At 37.8% G+C, this 26,147-nt stretch overlaps 1 long non-coding RNA gene across 1 annotated transcript in view; it reads right to left on the minus strand.

Annotated features, from left to right (window-relative positions):
• Window positions 1-267: 267 nt before the first annotated feature.
• LOC110355975 (uncharacterized) overlaps window positions 268-26,147 on the minus strand; it is a 171,629-nt gene continuing 145,749 nt past the window's right edge. The window contains exon 3 of the long non-coding RNA XR_010472628.1: window positions 268-1,266. This is a non-coding gene — a long non-coding RNA (uncharacterized LOC110355975). The remainder of the gene's footprint in view (window positions 1,267-26,147) is intronic.

Consider the following 26,147-nt stretch of genomic DNA (forward strand, 5'->3'; position numbering starts at 1 on the left):
CTTGGGAGTCATAAGCAAAGAAAAATTAGTAGAAAGGATTAATATTATCAACTGGTGATCTTTTTTCCTCCCTTTCTGGAAAGAAACCCACTTACTCAATGACCAAGTGGATGCTTACACAACAAACTTGTGAACAAACTTGTGAAAACATTTCGATTTGCTGAAAGTGACAAAAATCATTTGATGTTCATCTAATTTCGACTTTTTTTTTGATAGACGGCCTAACCTCCTCCCTCCCTCCCCCCCCCAAAAAAAAAACAACCCACACCAAAAAAAAAACCAACCAAACAAATACCACACAAACAAAAAAAGCTTGTTTCTTTTTATTAGACTGGGGCTGAGGGACAGAGATTTCAGGGTGTTTTTCCAACATTTGCAAAGAAGGCAGACAAGCTGACAATTAAGAAGGATGGAATTAAGGATGTGATTTTAGAAGCCGTCAGTACTGGGCCAGCTTTGCTTTGTGAGAGCCAACAATAAAAATGTGACAATGGCAAAAGAATCACGGTCTTTTTTGGAAATCTCTGCTTTTTACTCACATGGAGCCCTGACATGGTACCCTTAGCCACACCAACACACTTCCCTTATGGCAACAGCAGGCCCTTAGATGAGTTTACTAGAATGGTTTTCTGGCCACAGTGTGAAGATGTTTAAATAGCATCCTTAAATTAATCCTCAGCACAAATAAATTCTTGTTTTTCTGGATATTGTTGATAAATACAATGAAGCGATTATATGATTAATTAAAATTAAGAAAAATTTAAAAGTAAGGTAAAAAACCCTGTGAAACACTCTCGCTTTTCTATGTTCTATTTGGATAAAGAATGTTTGCATAACCTAATTATCAATTAGACAACAGTTAAATAATAAGGTATCCACTCTTGTTCACATTTAGAAGATCTAATAGCTATGACTGCCAAATCTTCTATCTAAGGAGAGTTCTGAAGGCTAACAAATGTGCATTGATATTAGTAACACGAGACACATCCCATTAACTGATGTGAGGAAGAAGAGGTGTTTGCTTACCTGACTCAAAGAGCAATGACTTCACCTCATTTCTTTGTACCGCTGACACGTGTCTTTTCACACTATTTCAAAAACGCCAGTGAGGTTCTGAAGGGATTTACTCTGCGTGTGTGTCATCTGAAGGTATATTTGCAAAAGTCTCCTCAGTAGCTCAGATCAGCAGGCCTATAAAATTTCCAAGGTCTAAAGCTGCCTGTCCCCAGAGCTCCCAAGACATTATATCTGAGGGAGGCATTATTTCTGCAAGAGGAAGAAGAGAAGAGACACTGTAAGAAGAAGGTTAACATGTCTTGTCTCGTACACAGGTCCACCCCCAACCAAGCCTGGTCTTTGGGTAAGGTGGCACACTAGTCATAGCCTTTGGTCAGAGAATAAAGCTGACAAATATCTACATGTTTCCTCATCTGCACTATGTCACGTGAAGCAGCAGCAAAGATGATGTAGCCTTTCACTTCTGAGTAGATGCAATGGCCAGCACTGCAGTCAGGTGAGAAGTAAAACTGATTCACTGGAATAATACAAGAGTGTCAATACAATAAAATGTTGATTCACTCCCACTGTCTTGTCTTTCCTTCCTTTCCAGGCCAGGCCTACAAATAATGAAACTATAGGACTTTAGAGAAATTAATAACACATTTTTAGAGCAGCTAAAGGAAAATGTGTAGTAGATAAAATGGTTTATGAATGTTGTTCAGTATGAACAGTCTAGAAATTCATTCAGGAATGTTATCTGCAGCTTTTGCAAATATTCATCAAGAAAAGGCTTAAATTTTGCAGAATTGTATCTATTATTGAAAATAAAGTATATTAATACTGCAATGCAGTATTAGGCAAGGCACATATTAAAACTAATGGACAGCATGAAAGTTTTAAAGTTTCCATTCTAAACCTTAGAAACCATTCTTACAAATATCTACCCCAGATGCAAGGTTGTCTCAAGAGTATACATAATAATACAAGGTGTGAATAAACTTTCTAAACAAAACTCTCAATTTGTTTTGGATAGTGACATCCTTGGAGGAAAGAAAAAATTTAATTAAAAACACATACTGCATTGCTATTCATAAATTTGTCCAAGCAAAACAAGTTATAAATCAAATTGGTTGTATTTATTAACTTTTCCAATATGTGTGACAGAAACATACTGCCCCATCAAAATAAAAACCTTGCAAACCAAAGTATTATAGCTAAAGATGAATGAAATTTCTTGATGATAACAAAATTAATTGAATAATAGAGTCTGAGAAGTACTAAACCATTTGCAAACTCAGGTCCATGACAATGAGTACATTTGTTCCCAAAATCAGGGTAAATTAATTACTTTACTTTGAAGTGGAAATAAGTAGACAAATAAGAGTTTTGACTTCTTAAACCAGCATTACCATTTTGAAATAGAATTTATATTTTTCAAAGGGTAGACCTATTGAAACCGAAGGGAAACTCAATTCTCTTGAATACACAAAGACAAAACAAAGCATTTCACTTTACTCCGAAGGACACAAGCATTTTGTTCAAAACATAATTAAACATTTTAACTAACTGAAAAGTTGATTGGTTTTATGGGGTGTTTTGTGTCTTGTTTTAGTTTGGTTTTATTCACTGCCCCATTCACCTAACCTCCTTGTCATCCCTACATCCATGTCCCCAAAACAAGGACATGTCTTCTTTCTAGCTTGATCCCTCTTGGACTTTCTATGGCTACCACATGAAAACATCCGCTAATGTTGTTGCACTCTATAGGAGAACTCATAAAGATTCACCAGCAAATGTACCATTAAGCAAATGGCGCAAACATGCAATTATTCAACAGCTTCTACAGAGATATGTCTTTCTCCTTTACTGATGCTTTTTGGCTCCTAAACACACACAGATACAATCTTGACTCTTGTTGAACTTTGGAAAAAAAAAAATCCCATCTAAAAATCGATTTAGCACAAATCCCAGTGAATCTCCACAGATGTAATATGAGTCTTTTTTATGATTTAATCCATTATCAGAAGTTGAAAAAAAAGTGAAATTTCCATGACAGCTGGGTCAGTGTTTTGAACATCTGGATGACAGTAAATGTAAAATGAAATCACTGAGAGCTTTTACCTGGGTAGGATATAATAGCTATTTAGCTAGATATTTACCTGCAATAAACAGCACACTTTTTCCATTTCCTATTTGGCAATCACTTTAAACAATTCAGATGACAGTGCTCCTGTAATTAGTAAGTATTCCATGATAAAATATATAATTCTGGGAAGAATCTGTGATAATAATAATTTTAAATGTAATTGTGTTCTTGTTTTAAATGCAAACAGACCTTCATGTTAAACATGGACCACGTGACAAATTTCCAAAGTACAGACATCAGATATATTACAACACATGTTTAAAAACTGCCAAGAAGTGATGCATTTAGGACTTCAAAAACAAAAAGTCAATTAATTCAGAAAATGTGACTGCAAAATAAATCCTCTATATGCAGACATGAGGGCTACTCTATCTCAAAGAGACTTGAGAGTCAAGTTGCTGACAACTGAGAGTCCATGCATCTCTTTTGGAGATGGAGATAGAGACCTTTAGTCCTTCTAATTTGTATGCAACTATAGAAATTAATCAAAGCATGCAAAGACATTTTTAAATTATTAATTAGGTAAGGAAAAGGTATAAATAGTTGCAGTGATTTAATTTTAATTGTTTCATAAGCAATTGCATCTCACTAGGAAAATTGTAATTGCTATCAGGTGAGGTAAATTTAGAAAGTATAGAAAATGGCTCATTTTTTCTTAAATAAATAGAATACTATTATTCTCATCTGCAAGAGTGATCCTCATCTGTGAAAATGAGCTTTTTGAAGTCAAAGCCCTTTAGTTAGCTCAGTGTTCAGTGCTGGGAGATGATCACATTTCAGCATGAGCATAGCATGATTTTTTATTTTAAAAAGTTCGTAATCAAGTCATTCTACAATAACTTATGCATGGTAACAATGAACTGGTAGTAGGATATAGATTGTTCACTACTGAACAATCCAACACTGTATTAAATGTATTAAATTATGTAATTATGATGGAGAGAACAGACTGATAAGAAGAGAGGTGAGACTTTTGACCAGGATAGAAAATAGAATACTAGTACATTTGTGAAGTACAGAACAAAGGGGGTGGGAGCAGAGGGGATAATAACAAACAACCAAAAAAATATAGTCAAGAATCCTGATACAGTAGAACAAATATGAGAAACATGAGAAAAAGGAAAACGTACTGGAAAATCTTCAGCTGCAGGAAAGTGACATATCTCTATGGGACTTACATGAATGTGCTACTTTTTATATTGTTAGCTGTGACAAATTAGTTCATAGGAGACAGAGGAAGGAAAAGCATTCAGATACTTGTGACAGAGATAAAGAGTACAAAAAATTGATCAAGAGTACAAGACTCACTGAGGGAAAATAAGATATCTAAAAACGAACCAGCTGCCACACAAAGAGGTATTCATAACACTGCGAGTTTCAACATTGCGTTTGAATCAAAAAGATAAGAAAAGCAGTTCTGTATTGCTCAGTAGTCCCTCACAAGTCCCTCTTTCTGTGTTAAATACAGGGTGAATTCCCAGACATCTGGAGTCTGGGGGACCTTTCTGCAGAACTGAACACCAGAGAGAAACCCAGGGCCATCTCCTGGCAAGGCAATCTGAGAATGGTGTGCGTGAGAAGTCTGCCAATGAGGGTTACCTCATGTTACGAATAGCCTGAAGAAAAAATTGGGGTTTTGGAAGGAACAGATAAGGAATGTGTTTGGGAGGAGGCCTGAGGTTTTTACACTGTTCTTGGCTTGAGGGTCACAAAGGTCTGTGGCTGCCATGAGAAGAGAGATGAGAACCTGGCACATCACTTAAGATAGGGCAAGTGCTTGAATGGGGTTTTAGTCTGCAACTAAGTAGTACTAAGGATGACAAAACCAGTACTGGCGAGATCTCTGAGAAATGAGTAGGCTGCCATCATCTTCTCCAAGACAGTGCTCTTTCCATAAACGTCTCACAACAGGCTCCTTCCGAGCAGACTGTCTTTGCAGTTGTAAGCCATTAGTGTCTCTGAACAGGGAAGCCTGTGTGTGCAGATCTGACTGTTCTCATGTGCACATAACCAGCCAACTGTTTAAATTGAGTGTTTTGCTCAGACATGTTACAGATCTGCATATATTTTCAGATGTGTACAATATAAAAGCCTAACTTTGACCATCCAGCCCTTTCACACTGCGTGGTCCAGTACATCTCTTTTCACCCTCCTCCCCCACCCCTCAGGCCTACATGAAGGGAAAGACAACATTTAGAACTAAGCTCACTTAAAAACTATTTGGTTCATTGCTACACTTCAAGCATACATAAAAATACCATGCTGTTGCCTTGTGACAGCAACTTAGCATGATCAAGAGGTTAGTTTTAGAGTATTTACTCTTCCAGAGCACCACGTCTTTTAGTAAATGGGCAATGCATGATGCAGTTCTGGGCTCATCACAACATGTGTAACATCTGGGAGAACTGCCACTTTTCAAGCCAACCAGTGCTCTGCTGACAGACAAAGTGAGCATTATACCGAAATGCCATTCCTCAGCTGTTTGCAGAATTAATTTCCCTGTAGAATTTTCTAATTAGTTGGCTCTTTCCAGCATGTTCCCCACAGAGGAAGCAGAAAGGAAGCAAAAGGCTAGCACCTGCTCCTAAAGCTCTGGCTGGGAAAAAAAAATAATTAAATTTAAGGATGACATATACAGTAAGTATTTAGGCACTAGAAAGTCTTCTATCCGTGCAGCTGTGAGGATGAAGTAACTCTGTTTGAAAGCTTAATGGAGATTCTTCTGTGGGGAAGAATTTCCAGTGGCTCACATTCCAGACAGTTAACCACATTACCGAAGGGAAGAAAAAGGGATTTGTTCAAGCGTTAAGAACTGTCTCAAAAAAAAAAAAAAAAAAAAAAAAAACAAGCAAGCTTGATCTGTAGAAAAGGCAGACAGATGAATCCAGACCTGAGGATGATTCTACATGTAGCTCGTTCAATCAGCTTTGGGTTATTTTTGATCATTCTGTTTTTCTATAATTCCAAATTAACATCCCGCATTATGTGGGGTTGCGGTGGTATCTTAGGAGCAACAACTAACACAGCAGAGTTTGTTCCTAACTAAAGTGAGTCACTGGAACAAAAGAAATAGCATGGTTATTCTTTTGAAGTTACATGGCGTCAGTCACTGTACAGGAAGAATACATGAGAGGTATCTCATGGAAAATAAGAACAAAACAGTGCAAAAAGAAGCAGTTTGCATTTCTGACTTCATAGGTACTTTTCCAAAACAGTTTAAAATATTGAATATAAAGGAAGATGACGGTCTACTAAGAGTAGAATACTTGGGGAAAAAAAAAAACCTCCCTTATGGATACTAGATTAAGCCACAATCACTTCAATAAACACTTTTCACTGTCTTTCCAGTGACCTTACAAAACGGTAGACCTTACAAAAAACTAAAGTTTTAGAATAAGATTATAGATATCATCTAACTAAATTAATTTGATCAGCACAACATATGAATTAGGCCCAGAGATGAGCAAGAGTTATCCATTAATAAGTTAGATGGATTTTTAATTCTACAGTGTTGTCAAATTTTTGTGTAACTGCAAAGCTTCTTGAAAGCTGTTTTTTAAGAGAATCAATCAATGTGTATGAATGCATGTATATATTTGGAGCAGGGATATGTGTGATTAAAAGACTTTTTAGTTAATTATGTAATGATTTAATGCATGAAGTCACAGTATTATATTTTTATAAACTCCTAATTCTCCAGTATAGTTTTTGATAAACAAACACAACAGGGAGTATAGTAGGAGTAAAGGTTCTGTTAGACCAGAGGAAAAAAAGAGACAAATCCCCAGACCCCAGATCCACTTAAAGACCATTTTGAAATAAAAGTAATGAAATAAAAAGTGGAGGTTTAAGGTAAAGCTATTCTTGCTTCTTGCTGACAATGTGTGGTAATATTCTACAGTAGACTGTTTGTCTGTGGAAAATTACTGTATGAGTGGCTTTTATTACCCTAGTCATATTAGGTCGTGGTAACACGTTAACGTCAAATGTCTATAATATATTCAAGTAGACTTCCCCCCGAAGCCGATATTAAAGAGGAAAATTTCAAACTTCAGAAAATCAAAGTAAACAACGCTCATTTATATTCCTCAGAAGTGGTGCAGATAAATTCATCTGTGGCTTTGAAAATTTCCCAATATATTTTAGTGTGGTACATTAACTGCACTTTTTTTTTTTGACCATTCTTTCCCCTTCAATAGCAGGTGTTTCGCTTTTTAAGGATGCATAGAATATTTTACTTCATTGTTGATCTAAATTAATCAATTTTATAGGTTTCTCTTTGTTTTTCTTTTTGACAAAAATCACAATATCAGTTCTTAAAAGGAATAGGTTCCACTGAAATTTTGAATTGCTTTTGATTTGAGTGTAGTCTTTCTACAAATATAAGTGTATGCAAGCTGCTACAAGTGGCTCTTCTCCAGAACAAATGGTGGCAGACCTTTACCCTCAGTCATAGAATTGAGTTAAATTTAATTCACCTGTGGCTGTTCAAACAGGCTTTATTTTTTTCGTTAAAAGGTTGAGTGGTAACAAATAATAATTTGAGTGTAAAAAAAGATATATCATTCCAGATAATTACAGTTCATAATAATATTAGCTAAATCTGAAGTCAAGAAAACAAGCTAAGAAAATCTTGGTTTGCTTGAGGAAATAATCTGCTTATTTACTACACACTGAAATTAAAAATTTATTCAAATGAAATATAGTTGTGTCAGTGACCTTCAAGAGCACGTTTGGGATTTTATATTGGTTGTGTTCTATTTTTCCTTTGATTAGTTTTTATTAGTTTATCTGTAAATCTAAAAAACATGAAGAAAAGCCAAGTCTGTGGAATGGAAAACAAGGATTTTCTTTGGGAAGCCTCTAACCTGTTGTAAAGAAGAATTCTGCAATATAGTGCAGCTGATTCAAACATTCTTTCTCTCAGTTACCAAGAAAAGAAAAAAAAAAAAAAAGACAACTCCTGTACCTTCTCAAAAACTTGGAAAAATACTGCATAAATCACTGAAGATGAATGTTCAACTCAAACACCAGAACAGTGATTTAGAAACCATTTTTCAGTGAATACTATTTTTATGCCATTTTTGATTGGTGTTGTCTACTTCTTACGACAGCAAAATCTTGCCCGTGCTAAAAGGGAAGGGCAGAAGAACACTATCTTACTATAAATTTGATACATATTTAGCAGCTGTGAGCACAGTATAGGAACCAAAGTGTAACTTGTAGGGTTTAACGGCAGTTGGGTGCCATTTTTCCAAAGCCTTGGGTTGCTGCTCCCTTCCCCTTCTTCTACCTTCAGCTGGCAGATATTCTCAGCCTGCTCCAGAAGCCAGGACAGACATACAGCAGGTCCTTCTTGCTCCTGATATTTCTTTTTTGCTCCCCCTTTTTTTTAAATCATCTGTTTCTCCATTCAGAAGACTTGTACTGCTTTCCCTGAACATGCTCATCTGGGGTAATGTTGTTAAACAAATGGCATGTGGCCAGATCCCAAGTTCCTGTGCAGACTCACTGACCATCTCTATTTTCAATGTAAGGCACAGCCACCTGCAAGAGGCTAACAGGTTCCAGCATGCATATTAATATCACCTTACCTTTTCGTATCTTTATCTCTAACAGCAAATCTACATAGCTCAGGATACGAACGGCAAATGAGAAATGAGGAACTGGTTAGTGCTTATCAGGAACGATGGAATTTGAGATTCTGAGATTTAGGGGCTTGGCGTTGTTTTTGTGTGTGTGTTTTGGTTTTTTTGTTTGGGTTTGGGGGTTTTGGGGGATTTTTTGTGGGTTATTTTGTTTTATTTTGTTTTATGAGAGGACTTACTGATGTTTATCAGTTGACCCCTGTTTCAGGTAATGGAGCAGTTGGCAGGGAGCTATTCATACTGATTAGATTGAGTGAGCTGGTGTTCAGATTAACTTCTGATTTCCCCAGTATTATTTGTACAAGCTCTTTATTGCTCTGGATAATTTTCCACTTCCTGGTTTAGGAAGTGGAACTGACATCCTCCTGGAGCACTGCTACCAGCTCACCATTTTTTATTATGTGAGATGACATGATGGTCATAGATTAACTCAACCTCTTACTATTTCTCAGTAGTAAAATTAGACTTCTGTGAAATTTACCTTGTTCTCACTGGACAGCAGTAATGCACAATTTATCATCTAAGAAAGATTTATGGTACTGAGAATAATCAGGATATTACTTTTAACCAAAGTTTCTGTGGCTAAGTCAACTGCTGTCTTCTTTAAGGAACTGCACATTTCTGTAACCAGAGTGGCTTCCAACACTTACATATGCTGAGAGTCCCCAGAATTATTCTGCTCTGGAAGGAGTTATGATATTCTTTCCTTCTCTCCCCACTGCTAAGTTCACGGTCTGCAGTGTCTTTGGGTTTCCTCTGTCACAAACTGCCTGTTATTTGTCACTGCTTTGTCTCACTTGTCTGCTACAAAAATCTTTGAAGTGGTCCACCAGATGAGCAGATTCACAACCAGTTTTCCAACAGTTTCTTCATTGCATCTACAAGCCTAAGCCAAACAGACCCTTCAGTTACAGGGGAGAGTACGTGTAGAATAAGTAATGAGTTATCACATGTACATATCAGGTTTTCTACTACACCAGCAAACACATTTTCATTGACATTTCCTTTTCCACCCTGGCTGTTAAACCTCATATTTCACATACCTGTATAGAAGACCAGGTTGGGTTTCCATGAATGGGCTGCACTATGGCATTTTTTTATGTTATTCAATCTCCTACAGGCTTTTATCCAAACCAAGCAACCAAAATAAAACATGGCTTCCTTCCCTGAGATGGTTTCATAGCCTGGCTCTCCAACTTTCTCCCCTACCACAAACATGCAACACAATTGTGCAACAGCCGAGGAAGGAATGGTGAGATCAGAGCCGTGACTGCAGACATCCTGACATGGGGATCTGGCAGCTATTCAACACAAACACTATTAGAGGACTTACCCTTGCGTGAAGTATTTACTTTCTTGATAGTCACCAGCCTTAACCTCTAGGAATGCTTACGAATCAGATAGTGTTCCTTGAGGAGGGCGAGCTTTTTCAAGCTCCTCTGTCTTGCCTTAGCCAACATAGATACAAAGAAGAAAGAAATTCCACTGCATCGTACAACTTCTCCAAGAAAAAGCAATTCAAAGGAGAGATGAGTTGTGGTCTCAAAATCCCTGCCAAGGATTCAAGAACCAAAGACCACGTGGTACATGCTCCTCTTCCCCTCCACTACCATCAGCTGGAAAAAATTACACCACAAGAGATAAACTTTGAAATTCAGGCCAAGGGTGAAAGTAGGGGGCTTCCTGGGTCCTGCTCTTTGGCTTTGCACTGGAATAGGCTTCCCTGGCAGTGGTGATACCTTAGAGTGATGCTGGGATTTATGTATCTTAGGAGACTCATAAGATGTGTGTATCTGCATAGCCCTTTGTGGATTAGATACAAAAAGTTTCGGGACTTTAGAAAATGTGGCCTAATGTAAATAGGTGTTATACAACTTACAAATTCTAAAGTACAGCAAAACAAGTATTTTGGTAGATTCATGACAATTAGTGGTAAACTCTGTTTTTTTCACAGAGGTAACAAAACCTTAAAAATGGCAATTACAGTTGATATTATAGAAAATATCATACATCAATGTCTGTCTGGGACAGCAGTTACAAAGGAAAATTCTTGTTCTAATCTCTACAAGGATTTAAATTATTCTCATCTCTAGCTGCATGGGTGACACAAAAGAACTGGATGAAAGACGTAGCAATTGGTGTGACCTCAGGAGTGTAACACAGCGATACTGAGGGGAAGACTATTTAGTGGGATTTCCAGACAATACAGTGTGAAATGCCATGACTACCCCAGGTATTGCAATTTGCAGAGGCACTTAATGGAGCAAATTAGCCAATCTTAGCAGAGCACCACACTATGGCTGTACTTCTGGTACGGTATGTAACTTATTTTGTTCATCTTAAGTATCTCTACGTAACAGACTTACCCCACAGGAAAAAAAAAATTGCAGAGTCCAGCTAACTGATATAAAGCAAAATAATATTAAAAGAAAATAATAAGTATAGCTCCAACTCAGAAATGCTGGACTGAACTTAGAAATGCTGAACTCTGTGACCTGCCTGAGCAAACTCATCACCTCAGTGCATGAACACTTATACACATAACAAATTTCAAATTGCAGCTTAACAGCTGTAGGAGGAACAGTTGTGCAGTGTAGCTACCTCTCCAAGGGACTAGATGCACTTTTCCATTGTAAGTAACTTTCACAAATAACAGCAATTTGAAAAGCACTAGAGAATGCCAAAATACCAGATATCTGCATCCAGTGAGAATGAGACACTCCCAGAAATATTTCTAACACTATGAAATTCCGCTCCCCCACCAACACCACCAAATATCCAGGGAAAATTTTTGCATGGTACCAGAAGAAAAACAATGATGTCTCAGCTGGATATTAGTGATCACAGAGTTCCAAGTAAAGGACCTGATTTATGTTATTAGGGTACACGTGAAACAACCAGGCTACATTCAAGGGACAAAGTACCGAAGTGTCATAGTACCGATACTAAGGCAGTTGCACAAGCAAGCAAATAAAACTTATTTCTGCGGTAGCTCTGTTGACATCTGCAGACCTATCCAAGCCAGGCATTCATCCCAAAATAAAAAATTGGCAATCAACTATGAATGGTTTCTGGTCTTGACTTTTTGTAACTCCGCTAAAGCAGCACAATATAAATCTGCAACTCTGTATCTGGGCAATAAGTGAAATGCATCAGGAAAATGCTTGCAGTCATTCCAGATTTAAATAAATAAATAAATAAATAAATCTATCAGTGCTTATAAACAAGGATGTTACTTTCCCCTTTCTTATCCAGAACCACCCTTAATTGAAAGGATCAGTATCTAAAACAACTGGTGCTGCCCTGCACATGAATCCCCTTTGCACCGCTTCCTTCTTTTTTCTTCAATGTTTTTATTAACATTAGTGACTTATCTAAGTATTAGAATGCTTGGCTGCTTGGAAGCTTATCAACAGCAAATTTTATGGGCTGTTTAGTGATGGAAACAGGAGGAGTTGGAGCTTTCCCCTACCAGCTCCCTTGATATGGAAGTCTTCAAGAAGCCATGGAATGTGCTCTCTGGTATTTTTGGTATCTTTAAAGTGTCAAGAGTGCAGAATTTCTCTTGTCAGTTGTCACAGTGTGAGTCACAATTATAGCCATCTGCTCTGCATTCACCTCCCCAGGGGCACCGCTCATTTTTCACCAGCTTCCTGTTGTTGACAGCACAGTTCCTCCCTGTATCACTCTCCACCAGCACCCATACTCCTCACAGACGTTGCAACAGGCTTAAGCAGATTTCCCTTGGGAAAGCCTTTACCCTTGTTTTGCTATTGAGTGGGAAAAATATAGACTGTTAAGAAAGCTCTGAAGGCAGAGGCTGGTTTCCTAAAGGAACTGAACAAATTCCACAGATCTTTTTTTAGGAGGACTCCATTGTTTTTAGACCTCTTTCAAAAATCTCAGCATTTCTCTAAATCAGTTTTTATTTCAAGAAGCAGAGCAGCTTGAAAAATGAAACATTATTTGTACTATGCCTTTTTCAACAATTGATGGAAAAGGTTGATTAATACTATCTGAATATTAGTGAAATATTTTTTCAAATACTAGAAATAATTTCAAATAACAGTATTCGGACAGGGGAACATGCTGCCTTCCCTTACCCATCCGTCCAATTAAAAAAACAGTTGTGCTACAGATTTTTCATACCAAATGCTTCAGTGAGGCTAACTACCCCAAGCACAGACCCATTCTCATGCAGCAGGGGTCGGTGCTTGGGTTAATGTTTGGACCATGTAGGCATACCACCCAGGCTGGGTATGACTAAGTGGCCCAAAACACAGCTGTATGGTCTAGATCCACCTATGGCATTCTGTGTTTAAACCCATTTGGGGTGTAAGACTTATAGCTTAGGCTCTGACCGGTAGTAACTATCAGTCTCTCAACAGTTTGAGAGACAATAATATGTTTATACTTTCAAGAATTCCTATGCTAAGGTGTGTATTCATTTAAGGAGCCAGGAACCTACAGATTTGGGGGCATAATGACTAATTTTTTTTGTGCTCCTCTGTTGGGAGTAGAGTTCATAGAGCTGAAAGCCTAAGTTCCCCATGCAATGAATGAAGAAAATGAATGGCCAAATCTCCAAACAAGAGTGAAAACAGGCCACTGGTTAGATTTCACCTCCTCATTGTCCAATTAAATTAACAGAAAAACAGATTTGAGATTTTGCTTTCCCTGGGAACTACCTCCAGTCCCACAGGAGCATAAGGTCTTAGATACTATCAGATACTGTAGTCATTCTTCTTTGCTAGACCTAGGTTTGGCCATATGCTTCTCTGTTATATCTGCTAAATAAGGAGGAGCCTAACAGAAAATTCAAATATTTAACATAATATAAAATGCTCCTCACACAGTTTGCCATGAATTGTATGCACATAACACTTTTGTTTGGGCCTTTAAGTCAGTTCCTGGGCCCTGTTCCTGACCTGACACTGGTAATAACCACTAATATCTGTTGTGCTCAGAAACTCCGAATAAACTGATAAATCATCTTATTTTGTACTACATCCTAGCCATAAAGATTAGTTGCATAACTTCACTGTGATTTGCTGGGATCTTTCCATAACCAGTGGTTGGCTTCTCCCAGAAACAGGCTCTCTGTCTTCTGTATTCACACCCCTCCAAACACAAATTTAGCGAACTTCTGATCACGATGCATCTGCATTCATTCAGTCACATCGCGTCAATACAATGCACAGAAGCCTTTCATTTGCCTTCTTAACCAGGATAGTATAACAGCTGAAATATTTCTGACAGACCTTGGTCTTCAACACAAAACGGAACTTTTCTTCACTATTTCAACATTCTCTACGCCAGGATTATATTTAAGGTCAACACAATTTGGGCCCTGGATCCGCAGTGCTGAAATTATTCCAAAAATAAGAAATCCCACCAGTTAAATCAAGAAAATATGTTCTAAAGAAAGATAAAACACATCCTCTGTTTAAAAACACATTTCCAAAAAGCAGCTATAAACTCATCTCATAAAACTGTTATGCAATCCCTAGTTCCTCCAAACATAAGCAGAACTCTCTGCAGACTAGAATATTAGTTCATATTTGTTGGGTAATCTAATAAACCCAGATGGGGAGAAACTGGAAAGAGAAAACTGAAGGATTCTTTCAGATTGCTCATCTATTGTACATCCCAGTCGTGCATCTGGATTGAAAGTTTTTCGTGTTCCACAGCTGAATCCCTACTCAAAACCAGCAGTTGCTGAAACCTTGAAAACCTGGATTGTAATATAATAGATCTGGTTTGTAGGATCAGTTGTGGAACTGCCATTAAAAGGCCTTAAAATGCATTTGCCACTCAATAATTATTGTTCCGGTACACTGATATGCAATTCTGTAGCAAACTCTTTTCACAAACTACAAGCCCACTGACTTTGCTACCTATTAAACACAAGCCTCTTGGACTGAAGGACTCTTTCTAATAACTCTTTAGTATAGATAGAACCATAGAATCATTTAGGTTAGAAAAGACCTCTAAGATCATCTAGTCTAATTGTAAATCTAACACTACCAAGTCCACCATGAAATCGTGTCCCTTAAGTGCCACATCTACATGTCTTTTAAATACCTGCAGTGATGGATGGATGGATGGATGGATAGATATATAGATATCCAGTCTCTAGTTGTACTCAACATTCAGTGCAAGTCAAGTTGGGATATTTTCCAAAATCTTCCCTGTTCAACCTTGTTGTTTTCCTTTCCAGTTCTTCCACTGTGGTAACATCCTCTTCACTTACCTGTCTGCAGGCTGACTCACAGTGACTGGGTAAGATGTTCTGCCATTTTCAAGGTTCGCAGGATCGCATATGACAATCTACCCCTCAAACTTAATTCTTCTCACCTGTATTTCTGCTTCCTGCTCATTATGCCTGTAGTTTCAGCCCATTCACTGTAATAGTGTCCAAATGCTTTTATTATGGAACCATAATCAAAGCTTCATAACTAAATAGCTTGTTGTTAGAAAATAAAGTTGTGCTTGCACCCGAGGTCATACTTGCCAGAACTTGCGTGTTTTAAAAGTAACATACAGTTAGGAAGACTAAGATGTACTTTGAAATTTAATGGAAATGAACTCAGTTAATAATGCTTCGCAGGAGGGCAAAATAGTAATAAGGTTGATTAAAAAGAGCAAAATTATGCTGAAGGACCTCTCTTTTCAAGCAGACACTGTTTAATATATAAAATGTTTTGTGACTGAGGGAATCTGGTTTTGCTCTGAAAACGTCGAGCATTACATCACAGATAGACCTAAGGCCTTGGATTTTAATAATTAATTTCATAAAAAATCCCAAGAGCAATAGAAAGGTCACAAGAGCTATTCCAATCCATGGGCAGTTAAGCAGGAGAATGTTTCAATGCCCTTTAGCCTTTGAGTGTGCTACAGGACAGGGGAGTTTGGTGCTAAATGACAAATTGAGCTCGAAATATTTGAGCCATAAACCATAGTAAATCTTTTAGCACTTGAAACACCATATGACACTCCAAAGTGAGAGCAAATGAAGTGTTAGTCTATGCATGTTTAAAATGCATGGAGCCTGTGTTTATTGGATTATCCATTTCTTAACTGTGTCTCCTTAAGGAGCCTTTGCAAGCTGATGACCAAAGTCCCACCAAAGGACACCATTTAGAGAAGGTTCCTCTAGCACGATTTAAGAAAAAAAAAAAAAAAAAAAATCATATGTATCTCCCTGAAAGCAAAATTATTTCAGTTCTAAAGTCAAGCACAGCTAAATTAGGAAGTGGCAGATTTATGTGTGCCTGTATAACCTCTACTCAGCCCTCTTGTAGGTCCTGTGCCCTAAGTGAGACAGAAGTCCTTCAGAAAAAATAGTATGTGATTATGCAATTAAAGAGTATATCTCAACACAGAAAGGACCTGAATTAAGGTTCAGTTGGTAGCTACAAATAAGATATTTCCTAACATTTAGGTTCTGGGCTTTGCAACCTTAGCACAGAATTTCTGGCAGATGACATCTTGGATGGTTTTTAAATATAGGTGAAAATTAATTCCAGTATGATTATTGAGCCTTTATTGCCACAGAAAAGCTTTCTATTTACCTGAGCCGAAGGAAGAAGAATATTAGGAATAATTTGGAAAAGGGTGCTCTTCCAGAAATGTAAAGAAGCTCTACGGCCCTTGACTGCGGTCAGCAAAAACTTCATGTAAGTTGGTTCTTCTTTGCTTGTTTTCTGGCCAGTGGTATAATCAATATGGAAATGACAACACTGAAACAAATATTCCTGCTAGTCTTATCTGAATCTTACCACACTTAATTACTTAAGTAATCAAAGTCTTCAGACTAGATTAATACCACTATGAATTGTTTCCTCCTATCCAATTTTAAAACTCTGCTCAGAATTTCTAAGGAAGATTCATATTGACAGGAACCTTATTTTTATTACCAAAAGCCTTCTGATCAACAGGATTACCCAGCTTCCAGGAAGGAGAAGGTGTGAAGAAGCTGCAACCACCACTGCTGCCACTTCTTCACAGCAAGTCCTTCCAGGCTTGTCTTGTTCTGACATGACCCTTTCACAAGAGGGGAGAGTACAAGCATTTCTGGCACCTCATTTACCAACAAACTTCTTGCTTCTCTGCTATAAGTATACAGCAGAAGCCAGCATAAATTTTGAACTGAATTTAGGCCAATGTACTTCTTGTTATTTTAATTATGCTTGTCTTTGTTTTATGGATTTAGTCAAGAAAATTAAACATTATAATAAAAAATACATTAGTGCAATGCTAGCTGAGATGGTAAAAGTGCCAAATTGATGAATGAAAAGTTATTATAGAGTTGGCCACACTGTGTAAGTATATGAAGGTATAAAGTCATCACTCTACAGAATAATAGAAAACATCATATATTTCTGAGGCATCACAGTTGCAGACAGTCATCACTTTTCATTTGCTGACTTGTACACTTCTAGAATCTTAGTCCTTCTGCATCTGTGGCATTTTTGTTGAAAAGTTAGCACAAAGCCTGTGTATTCTGAGTCATATAAACAAAAAAATGCCTTTGCTCTAGATCTTAAATGCCAAGTAATTTCTAGCCAGGAATAAATATTTACTTACAGATTTTATATATATATATATATATATATATATATATATATATATATATATATACACAAAAATACAAATGACTGCTCAGGTTTGAAAGTATTTCATAACAAAAACTACTCCAAAACACTGTGGTTCTCAAAAACATTTTGTGCTCCAAAACACTGTGGCAAACTGTATAGGTGCAGTTAGGACAGTGTTGTCTTGACAACATCGTGCAAGAAATGAAAGAATTATTTCTCATTCATGAAATAAAACTGCAGTACTGTTCTTTTAACTCAGAATATTTCACTTAAGGATCTCAAAACTGTCACTCGAACCAGCCAAATAACTATCAAGTTGAACAATGTTTTACTTGGAGAACACTGCGTTAAATCTGAAGCAAAGACACCTTCATTGAAAAATCAACAGTAAGCAATGCCTACAACAGGACAAACCACTTAAGCTTGCAGAAACTATGCTGGATGTTTTGGGATTAGCTCTTCTTCCATATCCATTTTTATGGATAATTACCACGATAGAAAATACAGATCCTGAGGTCTGTCACCCTGACCCAGGGTGCCAGTCAACCTTTCTGATGGGTTTCAACAAGCCTGACTTTTGTCCGTATCCTCTTGTGTTGCTAAAATAGAGAAGGGATTAAGGAATGTCCAGGGCTAACAGCTGGACCTCCCAGAATGGGAAATCTAGCATCAGAGCTGTTACCAAACTGATGCTTACAGGACAGAAGAATGTCCTGTCAATGAGGAACAGATGGAAGCAAAGGAGAGAGGATTGTATACTCTCGTAAGAGGTTATCCCAAAGTATTCTGCACTGCATGGTACAGACATGAAGCCCTGGAAACCTTTAGGCCTAGATGCAGAAGTTACCAGGAACTTAGGGACCACTTCTGGGTGCATAGTGGAATGTGGTAAAGCAGTACCAAGCTGGGTCCCACCTGAGAAGCCATTCAGTCACGTTGGTGCAATGCTGCACCATGGTGAGCAGACCTGATGAAAAAGAAATACTGGCCATCCTTTGAAGAGCAAGAACTTGACTTTGCTAAAGAACAGCTTATGAAAAGGTAGAACCATCAGCACCAAGGTGCGCATCATGCCCAGTAGGCAGCTTGACACAGAAGTCCTCAACTTTGAGAACGCTTTCGCTTCAAAAGATCTTACTTGAATGCGAGGATACACACTGGCAACAGCAAGTTCCTTTGAGGTACATTTCCCCTTCTAGCTATATATACCTAAGATATTTCATGCACAGAAAAGAATGAGTGAAAGGGAATATTCAGATGCATGACAGGAACGGTCTTTAAAGTTATTTTGTTTTCAGGCAGCAGTCTGTTTTCTTTTAGTCAAAGTCTGACAGTCATAAAAAGCTATTGTAGGTGCAGACCACTGAGAAACAAACCACAGTCCCCTCTGCAATGCAGAGGGTAGGGATCATTACGTTGTTAGTGTGCCATTTGGAATTCAAGCAATGCATCCTCTTACTCTATTAAAGCATTTCCTGTAGCAATTTAGGAAGGATAAAGAAAATAGGTGCTATTACAAAAACATTGTTTTATTAGCCTTTTTCTCTGCAAGCCATTAGAACATTGTAACTTATGCATTTGAATTGCAGGACCTCTTACCTCCCATGTATTACCAACATGACATAAACGCAGAGCGTTGCCCTCAAGCCAGCAGCACTGCTGTAGATATACAAGCTGTAAATGAGACAAGGATCTTTCTCTAGTGTTTTTTCACTTTGTTTCGCCTTCCCCAAGTTAAGTATTGCCTGCACTGCAGGTTTCTCTCTCTCTGGTTAGTCACTCTGTTTTTCAGTCACTGCTCTTCCTGTGGGACCCTCCAGGGTGTCTGCTCCTCCCTGCATTCGATAAGGAGATTATTTGGAATGGAAATAGACAAGCACGGGTCTTGGGACCACCTGCTATAATCTCTTCAATGATTTTGGACAGTATGACAGTGCTTGGATTTAACCTTTTTATTTCCTTTCTTTTTTTTTTTTTGTTAGCTGAAGTTAGCTTTCAATTAATTTACACAGGACTGTGAGAGGAGGAATTATGATGAAAGGCATTATTCCCTCAGCCTTGGAAAAGCAATTTGCTAGAATATTGTGCCCAGGGCAACAGACTTTTCCTTTGCATTTTTTCAAAACCTCTGGCAGACCCGATGAAAGTGCAACTCAAAAAGCTATTTTTCAGGTGCATTCCCCATCTCCTTTTCCTCCATTGCCTAACCATTTCATGTGCCTTATTACCCACCTGCTCCTGCCAGCTCCCAAATATTACGTGGCCATGCACAGCAGTAACAGAATACTTTACTTATTCCTATGGCTGTGTTACAGTCAGGCATATTGGTGGCTTCAAATGGCACCTACAATAGTGATTTACTGCGGCAGAGGGCTTCTTTTTAGTGTAAGTTCACTTAGCATCTATACTTGGCATCTTGTGGCATGTTGTCAGGTTCACTACTGGTACAAAGCTGTTTGCATGGTGAGGTAGGGTTGCGTTGCATATGTGGCCATTAGTCTTGCAGCCCCAGCAGAGACATCGGTCCTTCAGCACATCACTCTCTATACATGCCTGGTGCCTGCCCAGTACTGGCAACTGGTACAAATTTCATTGCCTATATAGATACAAAGTGGGCATAAAGTTGGAGAACCATAACAGGCAAAAGAATTCACATTTTCCATTAACATCACTTGCTATAGTGAGACAGACAGATATTCTCAGCTTAGCGTGAGAGGGAAGGAGAAATCCAGTAACTGCATGAAAATCTGTGGAAGACAGCTGAAAACCAAACTGAAATGATGTTTTGTACATTTGAGTCCAAATCCGAATCAGCAAGAAAGACGTGAATCCCAAAAAGCATGCTGACAAGGAATATCTAACAGACAAATAGGTTTAAGAGATATGCTACAGTTTGCAGCCAGGGGAAAAAAATAGTTTCTCAGCTTATTTCTTGTTCAAGCTTTAAAATTGTTATTCTATATTCAGCAGAAACATTTATGCTAGATTTGAACATAGGTCAGTAAATTTTGGTAAAAGGTACCTAAACAACTTTTGCTTAGAGAAAGGTTGGATTTTCGTTGTCAAGCATATTACACCTACTGTAGGAAACATTAACAAGCTCTGAGGTCATTTTATGGCATGTATCTAAGGGAGCACAACTAGAAGAACCGAATGCAAACAAGCCTTTCAGGTGTACTTGTTATAAGTGTTCTTTGGGGCCTGGCAGTTAACAAAAAGGAGCAGTTTTATGAATCACTTGAGAACCTGAAGATGGAGAATTAATTTCTGAGCTGATACACAATGTTCAGCAATTTGCTTTTCATCTTGGTATTTGCTTCTGCCTGCAGAAACTAGGGATGATTTTATTTCCTTCTGTCAGCTTTGAAAGAAAAATACCTAGTCACATCATTATTCGTTACTAAAGGTTGCATAATTTGCATTTATGTATTATATCCCTCTGGTTTTAGAGGTGATATTTTGTAACATCTTAAGTCAGATGCATGCACTGTTTCATTTGTGTTGTACACGTAATCTTTCACTGGGATCCCATAATTTTCCCTTGGAATTTACTCAACCTGTAGCTCTTAAAATGACAGAAAATTGGACTCTGCAAGCCAACAGTGACAGACCTAATTGAAAACACTTACTACTTCAGTGTACACCAATGGTGCAAAGATTTACCTGTGGTTATGAAGGGAATGTATGCAGGCTCTGTTTCACAAAGAAACACTGTGTATGCCATTCTCCTCAAAAGCGTGTCTTTTGTACCTTCAGTACCTACAGGAGTGATCAGGAATGCACAGAGTTTGCATTCCAGCAGATACATTATCTGAAAGTGTGGCCCTTTGTTTGCTTTACTTCTGTTTTGTTCTACTAGTCCTTCATTGTAAGTGTGACCTGTTTATACATTCCATTTTTCTTGGTCTTCTTGGCACCCCACAGTCAAACACTACTCCAGATCAATGCCATGATTTACAATGTAGTGGAAGTAGTCTATGTAAATTTTGGGAAGAGACAAAAGATTGTACTTGCCATCTGATGATTTCATTTCTAGCTTTCCAGCACCTTTTGTTATTTCAGGGTATTTTTTCCTGGTGGAACCGGCACATTCAGCTGTTGTTTTCATGCTGAAAGACCATGTGGAAGCATTTCCCTGGATTTAATGTGTGTTTTGTTTTGTTTTTTTTCCAGACATGTCTTTCAGCATGTTTCCAAAGGCTTGGAATCAGCACATTGTGTTATGACATGTGCATACTTGACATTGCTTTGTTCTCTGACTTCCTTTTGCTTGCAATCTTTAGGAAGTTATCTTACAATTAGCAAGGAATGTTGAGTCAGTGTTATTGCAGACCCAGCATATTGTCCTCTGCCATCTGCAGAGAAGAAAGCATGGAAGAGCTAAAGGGAAGAAAGTAATTTTAGTGGTTTTAACTGGCCAAACCACACAGGATTCTAGCTTCAATTCACTGCACAGAGGGTCATAGTCATGACTGCAGCAAATTGAGGAAAAAAAAAAATGTAGTATATGCTGCAAACATGTTATTAATTAAAAGAATTAAAGGAAAAGTTAGTGCATTACAGTAACTGTCCTCAGATTTGATACCTTCTTTTTTTATGCTTTGCTCTGGTTTAGTGATCTCCTCATCATTTAGCAAAAGTGAAAGGTAAATTTGCCCTTAGAAATTTATAAAATATTGGGTTTTTTTTCTTCTCAGCTTTGAACCTTTATGTAATTGAAGCCTGGTGACTGCCTAGGTGCCTAGTTATGCTTCACATAGCAATAATGAGAATGCCATTAACATGGTAAACCTACCGAAATCCTTACCTTATTAGCAGAAGAAAAGTAAGAGTAGCAGTAAGAAACTTCCAGAAAACAAGCAACTGTAGGTACATCCCTGTGTTAATGTAACACAGAGACCTTCTTGACTGGTAACTACATCTGTAGCCAGCTTCTTATTTCTGATACAAATCTTGCTATGGGTGCACAAAACTTGAAGGATTGGCTTAATGTTTAGAGATCTTGAGGTCTCTAAATCTCACTGACTGCCAAAATTAGACTGTCACCCGTAAGTGCCTGAATGAGGAAAGGAGTCATATATTCCACACACTTCAGTGAGAATTCTCATAGACCATGGTGTAAAGCATGTATGTTAGACCTTGCTGAACATGAGCTTATTCTGGATATAAACACTCAAGTTCTAACATTTTGGCATTATTGCATAATAGGTGTGTGATTTATAAGAGCATCATCCAGGCAAATATTGTTTATCCATTATGGGAGAGGTGGGGAAAGCAACTCCCCAGTTAGTATTATGAGTAGATTTTTCTTTATGTGCTATACAATACACATCATATTATTTTGAACAAAAAAATTGTTGTCAGGAGGCCTCATCTTTCTGCTGAAGTGGAGAGATATTTTTCCTTGGAGTCAGTGAAAGTGCAATAAAACATCTGTTTCAGACTTCAAGAACAGACCTGAGCAAACTTGGCTTTTTACAGATATCCAAAGGAGGTCAATACATCAAAAATGAGTCTCTGTTTTTCATTGTGCTAAGACATGTCTCCATCAACGCCCCTAAAACACACAATATGAGTATGTCTACACGGTGTAGTGGAGCATAATAGAGTGATACCCAAACAAACAGCAGCTAAACTGATTGCCAAACTGGATGCTGCAGCACTGTACTGGTGCAGGGCTCTGCTCGAGTTGCGAGACCTGCTCTACAATTTCCAGACAGCACAGCATAGACAAACCAGGATTTCTCAGAGACAGATCAGATATCTGTGCACCACAGTCCTTGGCGCTGAACGGACATGCTGAGTCCATCAGAGTAACAGGAAGTCCTGAATGTTGAGCAATTTTTCAACTACTGAGCAAGACAGAACTATTTAGATCCCAAATTTTAAAGCGTTGCTTAATTTTATTCATCACGAACTCTCTTGCTGAAATCTGTATTTCTGATCTCTGTATAAGAGGGCAAGCATATCTGAAAGTCTGTACAAGTCTGAGAGCTTGCAACATAACAAGGAATAAAGTTTAAAAATATATATTTGCCAGAAACATGGCAATAATATTTCATATAATTAAAGCAGAAGGAAAGGACATTAAGGAATAAATTCTAACATAAGAAAATCAACAACAACGAAATGGCTAATCCTTGAAAAAGAGGGCTTTTTTTAATGTTGGAGGTTTGGGGGTTTCCTTGTTTATGGCAAAAGTACCCACAATTCATTTTACTAACTCCATAGTCTAAGGATTACAACATATGGATCATAAAAGCAACCAGAGCAGAGAGAAAAGTGTCTCACTCTTGCAAATTTGTTTTCAGTCATTTGCTGAATGCTTTCTATTACTGTTATTTTCCTCCAATATAAAATGCATTGCGGGTCTCCACTCATGACAGCTGCACAAATTGGAAGTCTGTATAATGCATGAAGCATACCAGACGATTCCTTATGTATCAAGTAATTCCTTCCATAACACATTTTCCACACAGAGACATCCAAATTGATATGCTAGAATAGTAAGTAACTCTACATAGTCACAGATAGATTCAGGATATTCCTCTAAAACCTTCTTGTCTTATTTATTTATTTTTTAACAGAATACATCAGAATAATCTATCATTTTTCAGCACCAGTGCCATTTATTAGTGTTATCTAAGTTGTACTACATTCCCTGTCACATCACAAGTTAACCTTTCCTAATCACTAGCCCAGACATTTACCAGGCTTTCCCTGGGGATGTGTTTAACTAGAGCCATGATTTTCCTGTTATTATGTACTCCAGGGCTCTGAAATCTCATGTTGATTCTAGTTAGAGACTGCAAATAAATCCATGTGAGTCTGACGCTAAAGAACTTAGTGCATTAAGTGAATAAATGAACTTCATAGTTTGTAGCATAGTAGGGCCCTGATCCTCAAAGGATCCTGACTTTTGTTCCACTTTCTGAACAGTCAAAGTAATTTCTTTTGGAAGCTTAATAGAAATGATTTAAAATCCTCCTCCTTTCTTAAACCACCCAGCAGCTTTCTTTCCCTAGGTATCCTTCGCTGGCTTGACAAAGCATTGTGGTCCTTCACATGGTATGAAGAACTGTACACTCATACTGCACAATCCCCTTCTTCAAACCTGCACTGGACTTAAACCAGGTTCTCAAGTACAAAGTAAGGGTGGGGTTTTCCCTATTGGTGCTTTCCTGTGACCCCACAGGAGCTCCCTGCCACTTGTCACACACATGAGTTAAAAGAGTGTGGGGAATTCTACTGAGGTCTCTGAAGTCTGCAGTCGGCTGCTTGATCCTAGCCACAGAAAGCGACAAAATGGCCAAAATCCTAGGGGAAGGCAAAATTCCTCCTGAAAGTACTACAAGGAAGCATACACACTGCATACACATTATTCATTATAGACTATTACAATTCAAATTACAAAGATCACGTGAGACCTTGAAGATGAAGTGATCTGGGAAAAAAACAAAGCAAAACAAAACAAAACACCGAACAACAAACCAGTAATGGCCAGTTTTCATTAGCAGATATATGGACCATTTGCAAAGAGTTGATGGTTGGCAATGCAACATCTACTCTCTTGAAGGTTATTTTTCAGCCTTAACAGGGCAAGTTGTTGCCAATACATCTAAAACAAAACATTTCTGAACCTAGGAGGGGAATCCAACAAGAGACATCCATCTGTGCTGAATTGAAACTCTCCACTTAAAACATCCCATCAATCACAGAGCAGGAGAGTGCTGATGCTATTCGTATGAAATGTAAGAGTGCTATTACTCACCGGCAATTAAAAAGAATAGTTTGATTTGGTTTCTTGCCAACAGTTATGTGAATATTTTGCCTTTTGCCAGGTTATGAATTTTGCCAGCTTCCATAATCTGAAGGTAGCAATCCAGGTTCCGACTAAATCATGAACAATGACACATACAAGTCAGATAACTTTGGAAGGGAAAATCGTTCTTTTTTCTGAAACCTAAATTATAAATCCATTTTATTCATCCACATTCTCTGCAATGGGCTGGCTTGCAATGTCTTGAAAAAACAGTTTTAATTGGCACTCTTGCTGGCACAGTCTGAGAAGAGTGCAAGATCTGTATGGAGACTGAATTATTCCATCTTCCACAGATTTTGACCCTCCAGGCATGGATTAAGATGAGACAGTAATAGGGCAGCATGCAAAAGCTTGTATTATTGAGAGAGATCTCCTTCATGGATAAAAAGAAATAGAACATCCAAACTTGCAATTCTAAATGAGAACAAAACTACAGATAGGGAAAAGGGTCAGACAAGGATCTAAGTGAAGATTGGTAATGTAATGAAAGCATCGGAGCCATCTAGAGGGGATTTTGTCTAGATTACATCTTCCAATACTGGGAACAAGAAGTCCACAAGGTTCTGAGTGCAGAACCATGTCTGGCAATGTGGAACATTTCATGTGCATTAAATAGAATTAAAAAAAAAAAAAAAAGAAAAAAAAAGATGACAAGCAAGGGCATGTAAAGCCAGTTATTCTAAAGATATAAAGATATGAACTCTTTGGGTAAATGTCTTTAGTTCAATGTTTTTTTTCAGCTTCAAATCTACAATTTTATCCATACTATAGCAATTCTTCTCTTTAGCTTCTTTAAAGCATGCCTCATACCATAGCACTAGAATTTTATGATGTTCAAAGTAGGAACAAAAAAAACCCTTTGAGGTATCAAAAATAATTTTTCTCACTCCCACAAACATTTGACTGAGAATTCTTTCCTAGCAAATAGTTTT

Source organism: Columba livia, chromosome 4 (genome assembly GCF_036013475.1).
Source record: "Columba livia isolate bColLiv1 breed racing homer chromosome 4, bColLiv1.pat.W.v2, whole genome shotgun sequence".
In the NCBI taxonomy this organism is placed as follows: Eukaryota; Metazoa; Chordata; class Aves; order Columbiformes; family Columbidae; genus Columba; species Columba livia.